This window comes from Oryctolagus cuniculus, chromosome 21 (assembly GCF_964237555.1).
Source record: "Oryctolagus cuniculus chromosome 21, mOryCun1.1, whole genome shotgun sequence".
Lineage (NCBI taxonomy): Eukaryota > Metazoa > Chordata > Mammalia > Lagomorpha > Leporidae > Oryctolagus > Oryctolagus cuniculus.
The window spans coordinates 4,426,224-4,432,620 of NC_091452.1; positions in this window are offsets into that span (position 1 = coordinate 4,426,224).

A 6,397-nucleotide genomic window follows, 5' to 3' on the forward strand; every position below is an offset into this window, starting at 1 on the left:
GACCGAATCCAAGCCTTCTAATTGTTGTACTGTAGGGAGGCCTTTCTATTTCTCTATTTCTCTATCTCCGGGCATTCCTATTTCTCCCATTTTACTTCTGTCTGCCAACATTCCCATTTCTCTCACTCCACTTCCAAACTTCTGTTTCTCTTATCCCCGCAGCTTCCCGCTGCCCGCCCCGAGGCTACTTCTCGGCGGCTTCCCGGCTGAGCCGCTTCAGCCCGCGCCTCTCTCATCTGCGCAGCTTCCCGGCTTTGCGCGGCTTGGCTTCGCGCGCTCCGCGGTCTCCACGCCCTTCGCGTCTGCACCACGGCCTCGCGCCAGCCCCGTTCCCTATCTATTCACGCCCCGTGCTCTCTCTGCACGCGGCGGCTTCCGCGAGTAACACAGCGTAGCTTACGTGTCCGCCACTAGCATTCAATCTAAGTTCCCCGGGCTAGCCTGGCGAATTCAACCCAGCATACGTCTCCGCCCCACGATTTGGCTTCCCGTCCTTTGCTCCCCGGGCTAATCAGACGGATCCCAATCTGGCTTACGTTTCAGCTTCTGGTTTCAACTTTTCGCCCCCTATTCCCGGGCTAACTTGAGAATCCCAAAGTGGCTTTCGTTTCAGCCTCGGCCTGCCCCCCACGGCTTCAATTTCCCTAACACTTTTCTCTACCCGGTATGTTTCCCCAAACTTTCCTCCAACGATATTCCTCCCTCATTTCTCCTGGCCTCTCCCCACAGTCCGCATCCGAGTCTGTTTGTTCTAGCTTTCACTTTCGTTTTCGACCTTAGAGAATTCTCCCAGCTTCCCCCCATAGTCCGTATCCGAGTCTATGCCTAGGCTTTCAATAGCTTCTTCCGGCACCTTTTTCGTCCGGCTTTTCCCTAGGCTGTTTGCTAGTCTCTCTCTCCGGTAATTTCCCATTTCTTCCCGTTTCTTCCCTCCTAAGTTTGCTATCCGTCCTAGGTTTCCTATCCGAGCTAGGTTTCCTATCCGAGTCACGGCACCATTATGTCGCTCCCCCTCTTCGTGGAGGAACGACACAGGACCCTGCGCTGTTCTTTTGTCTGCTCGGCCCTCCCCGGGTTTGCTGCTGGTTCTTCCCGGGTTGGCTACTGTCCCTTCCACCTCCGTGGAAGGGCGGTTCCCCCTGGCCACTTTCCCCACTTCCGCGGGGGTGCGGCACACCGCCGGCCGGCTCTCTCGGGGGCTGCACAGGTGTTCCCTCAGATAGATGTTCCCCTTAGATGTTCCCCATAGATGTTCCCGGTGCATGCCGTCTCTCTCCTCCTTTATAGTCCTCCTCCGCCAATCCCAACTCGGCTGCCCACACGCCGAGTACGCTGCTCTCCAATCAGGAGCAAGTCCTACAGTTAATTGGTTGAACTGGAGGCAGCTGCGCGGAAGCTGTTTACTTCTCTCCCAGCGCCATATTGTGGGAGAGCAGATGCATAGAATAAGTCTTAATTCCAGTAACTTAGTCCAGTCCGGATTGCTCCCCACAATCGGGTCTCCTGGGGGAGTCATTGGGTCACCTGGGGGAGCCATCAGGTCTCCTCAGGCAGTGATTGGGTCTCCTCGGTGAGCCATCAGAGGTCCTGGGGGAGCCATCAGGTCTACTCAGGGAGTGATCGTGTCTCCTGGGGAAGCCTTCGGAGGTCCTGGGGAGCCATCGGGTCTCCTGGGGGAGTGATCGGTCTCCTGGGGGAGTCTTGGGTCTCCTGGGTGAGCCAACAGGTCTCCTCGGAGAGTATCAGGTCTCCTAGAGGGAGCCATCGGAGGTCCTGGGGGAGGCATCAGGTCTCCTCAGGGAGTGATCAGGTCTCCTGGGGGAGTGATCAGGTCTCCTGGGGGTGGCACCAGATCCTGTTGGGGAGTGACTGGGTCTCCTAGGGGGTGATTGGGTCTTCTTGTGGAGTGATCGAGTCTCCTGGGGGAGTTATCAGGTCTCCTGGGGGAGTGATCTGGTCTCCTGGGAGAGTGATCGGATCTTCTGGGGGAGCCATCAGGTCTCCTGGGGGAGTGATCTGGTCTCCTGGGAGAGTGATCAAATCTCCTGGGGAGCCATCGGAGGTCCAGTGGTAGCCATCAGGTCTTCTCAGGGAGTGATCCTGTCTCCTCGGGGAGACATCGAGTCTCCTGGGGGAGCCATTTGGTCTCCTGAGAGAGTGATCGGGATTCCTGGGGGAGCCATCAGAGGTCCTGGGGAGCCATCGGGTCTCCTGGGGGAGTGATCGGTCTCCTGGGGGAGCCATCGGAGGTCCTGAGTGAGCCATCAGGTCTCCAAGGGGAGTTATCAGGTCTCCTAAGGGAGCCATCGGAGGTCCTGGGAGAGGCATCAGGTCTCCTCAGTGAGAGATCTTGTCTCCTGGGGGAGTGATCAGGTCTTCTGTGGGAGCCATCAGGTCTCCTGGGGGAGTGATCTGGTCTCCTGGGAGAGTGATCAGGTCTCCTGGGGGAGCCATCATATCTCCTGGGGGAGTGATCAGGTCTCCTGGGGAGTGATCGGGTCTCCTGGGGGAGTGATCATTTCTCCTCAGGGAGTGATCAGGTCCTCTGGGAGAGCTTTCTGAGGTCCATGGGGAGCCATCAGGTCTTCTATGGGAGTGATCAGGTCTCCTCAGGCAGCCATAGGGCCTCCTGGTGGAGCCATTGGGTCTCCTGGGAGAGTGATTGGGTCTCATTAGGGAGCCATCGGGTCTCCTGGGGAGTGATTGGGTCTCCTGGGGGCGTGATCGGGTCTCCTCGGGGAGTCATCGGGTCTCCTTGGGTGCCATCGGGTCTCCTCGGGGAGTGATCTGGTCCTGGGGAGTTATCGGGTCTCCTGGGGGAGTGATCGGGTCTCAGGGTGAGCCATCGGGTCTCCTGGGGGAGCATTCAGGGGTACTGGTGGAGCCATCAGGTCTCCTCAGGGAGTGATTGGTTCTCCTGGGGAAGCCATAGGGTCTCCTGGAGAGTGATCAGGTCTCCTGGGGAGCCATCGGGTCCCTGGGGAGTGATTGGGTCTCCTGGGGGAGTGATCGGGTCTCCTCGGGGAGTCATCGGGTCTCCTTGGGTGCCATCGGGTCTCCTCGGGGAGTGACCTGTCCTGGGGAGTTATCGGGTCTCCTGGGGGAGTGATCAGGTGTCAGGGTGAGCCATCGGGTCTCCTGGGGGAGCCATGGGGGTCCTGGCGGAGCCATCAGGTCTCCTCAGGGAGTGATCCGGTCTCCTGGGGAAGCCATAGGGTCTCCTGGGGAGTGATCTGATCTCCTGGGGAGCCATCGGGTCCCTGGGGAGTGATTGGGTCTCCTGGGGGAGTGATTGGGTCTCCTCGGGGTGTCATCGGGTCTCCTTGGGTGCCATTGGGTCTCCTCAGGGAGTGATCTGGTCCTGGGGGTGATCGGGTCTCCTGGGGGAGTGATCGGGTCTCCAGCGTGAGCCATCTGGTATCCTGCGGGAGATATCGGGTCTCCTGGGAAGTTATCGGGTCTCCTGGGGAGCCATCAGGTCTCGTGGGGAGTAATTGGGTCTCTTGGGGGAGCCATTGGGTCTCCTGGGGGAGCCATCGGGTATCCTGGAGGAGCAATCTGATCTCCTTGGGGAGCCATCAGGTCTCCTGTGGCAGCCATACGAGGTCCTTGGTGATCCATTGGGTCTCCTTGGGCTGTGATCAGGTCTCCTGGGGGAGTGATCTGTCCTGGGGGAGCCATCGGGTCTCCTGGGGGAGCCATCGGAGATCCTGGGGGAGCCATCAGGTCTCCTCATGGAGTGATCAGGTCTCCTTGGGAGTGATCGGGTCTCCTAGGGGAGTGATTGGGTCTCCTGGTGGAGCTGACGGGTCTCTTTGGGGAGCCATCGGGTCTCCTGGGGGAGTGATCTGGATTCCTGGGGGAGTGATTGGGTCTCCTGGGGGAGCCATCCATTCTCTTGCAGGAGTGATCGGGTCTCCTGGGGAGTTATCGTGTCTCCTGGGCAAGCTTTTGGAATCCAGGGAGAGCTATCGGGTCTCCTCAGGGAGTGATCGGGTCCCTTCGGGAGCCATCAGGTCTCCTGGTTGAACAATTGGGTCTCCTAAGAGAGTGATCTGGTCTCCTGGGGTAGCCATCAGAGGTCCTGGGGAGCCATCGGGTCTCCTGGGGGAGCGATCGTTTCTCCTGGGGAGTGATCGGGTCTCCTGGGGTAGCCATTGGAGGTCCTCAGGGAGCCATCAGGTCTTCTCAGGGAGTGATCATGTCTGCTGGGGAAGCCATTGGAGGTCCTGGGGCGCCATCGGGTCTCCTGAGGTGTGATCGGGTCTCCTGGGGGCGCCATCAGGTCTCCTAGGAGAGCCATCACTCTCCTCAGGGAGTGATCTGGACTCCTCGGTGAGCCATCAGAGGTCCTGGGGAGCCATCGGGTCTCCTGGGGGAGCGATCGTTTCTCCTGGGGGAGTGATCAGGTCTCCTGGGGGAGCCATCAGAGGTCCTGGGGGAGCTCAGGTCTTCTCGGGGAGTGATCGGGTCAGCTGAGGAAGCCAGAGAAAGTCTTGGGGAGCCATCAGGTCACCTGGGGAGCGATCGGGTCTCCTGGGGGAGCCTTTGGGTCTCCTGGGGGCGCCATCAGGTCTCCTCAGGGAGTGATCAGGTCTCCTGCTGGAGCCATCAGAGGTCCTGGGGAAGCCATCAGGTCTTCTCGGGGAGTGATTGGGTCTGCTGGGGAAGCCATCGGAGGTCCTGGGGAGCCATCGGGTCTCCTGGGGAAGTGATCGATCTGGGGAGACATCAGGGGTCCTGGGGGAGCCATCAGGTCTCCTCAGGAAATGATCTGGTCTCCTGGGGAAGCCATTGGCTCTCCTCAGGGAGTGATCGTGTCTCCTGGGGTAGTGAAGTGTTTTCCTAGGTTAGTTATCAGGTCTCCTGCAGGAGTGATCTGGTCTCCTGGGGCGTGATCGGGTCTCCTGGGGGAGTGATCGGGTCTCCTGTATGAGCCATCCGGTCTCCTATGGGAGTGATTGGGACTCCTGGGGAGTTATCGGTTCTCCTGGGGAGCCATCGGGTCTCCTGGGGAGTTATTGGGTCTCCTGGGGGAGTTATCGGGTCTCCTGGGCAGCCATCGGGTGTCCTGGGGAGTTTTCAGGTCTCCTGGGCAGACATCGGGTGTCCTGGGGAGTGATCGGTTCTCCTGGGGACCCATCGGGTCTCCTTGGGGAGCCATCGGGTCTCCTCGGGGTGCCATTGGGTCTCCTGGGGTGCCATCGGGTCTCCTCGGGGAGTGATCGGGTCCTGGGAGTGATCGGGTCTCCTGGGGGAGTGTTCGGGTCTCCAGGTTGTGCCATCTGGTCTCCTGCGGGAGTGATCGGATCTCCTGGGGTGTTATCGGGTCTCATGGGGAGCCATCGGGTCTCTTGGGGAGTAATCGGGTCTCCTGGTTATCCATTGGATCTCGTGGGAGAGTGATTGGGTCTCCTTGGCGAGTGATCGGGTCTCCTGGGGGAGCCATCAGGTCTCCTCATGGATTGATCAGGTCTCCTTGGGAGTGATCGGGTCTCCTGGGGGAGTGATTGGGTCTCCTGGTGGAGCCGACGGGTCTCTTTGGGGAGCCATTGGGTCTTCTGGGGGAGTGATCAGGTCTCCTGGGGGAGTGATTGGGTTTCCTGGGGGAGCCATCCATTCTCTTGCAGGAAAGATTGGGTCTCCAAGGGAGTTATCAGGTCTCCTTGGGAGCCATCAGATCTGGGGAGTGATCAGGTCTCCTGGGGGAGTGATCGGTCTCCTGGGCGAGCTTTCAGAATCCAGGGATAGCTATTGGGTCTCCTCAGGGAGTGATTGGGTCTCTTCGGGGAGCCATCAGGTCTCCTGGTTGAGCAATTGGGTCCCCTAAGAGAGTGATCTGGTCTCCTTGGGTAGCCATCAGAGGTCCTGGGGAGCCATTGGGTCTCCTGAGGGAGCAATCGTTTCTCCTGGGGGAGTGATCAGGTCTCCTGGGGGAGCCATCGGAGGTCCTGGGGGAGCCATCAGGTCTTCTCAGGGAGTGATTGGGTCAACTGAGGAAGCCATTGAAGGTCCTGGGGAGCCATCGGGTCACCTGGGGGAGTAATCGAGTCTCCTGGTTATCCATTGGATCTCGTGGGAGAGTGATTGGGTCTCCTTTTGAGCGATCAGGTCTCCTGGGGGAGCCATCTGGTCTCCTGGAGGAACCATGAGAGGTTGGGTGATCCATTGGGTCTCCTTGGAAGGAGATCGGGTCTCCTGGGGGAGTGATCGATCTCCTGGGTGAGCCATTGGATCTCCTGGGGGAGCCATCAGGTCTCCTGGGGGAGTGATCTGGTCTCCTGGGAGAGTGATCGGATCTCCTTGTGGAGCCATCAGGTCTCCTGGGGGAGTGATCTATTCTCCTGGGAGAGTAAACGTGTCTCCTGGGGGAGCTATCCATTCTCCTGCGGGAGTG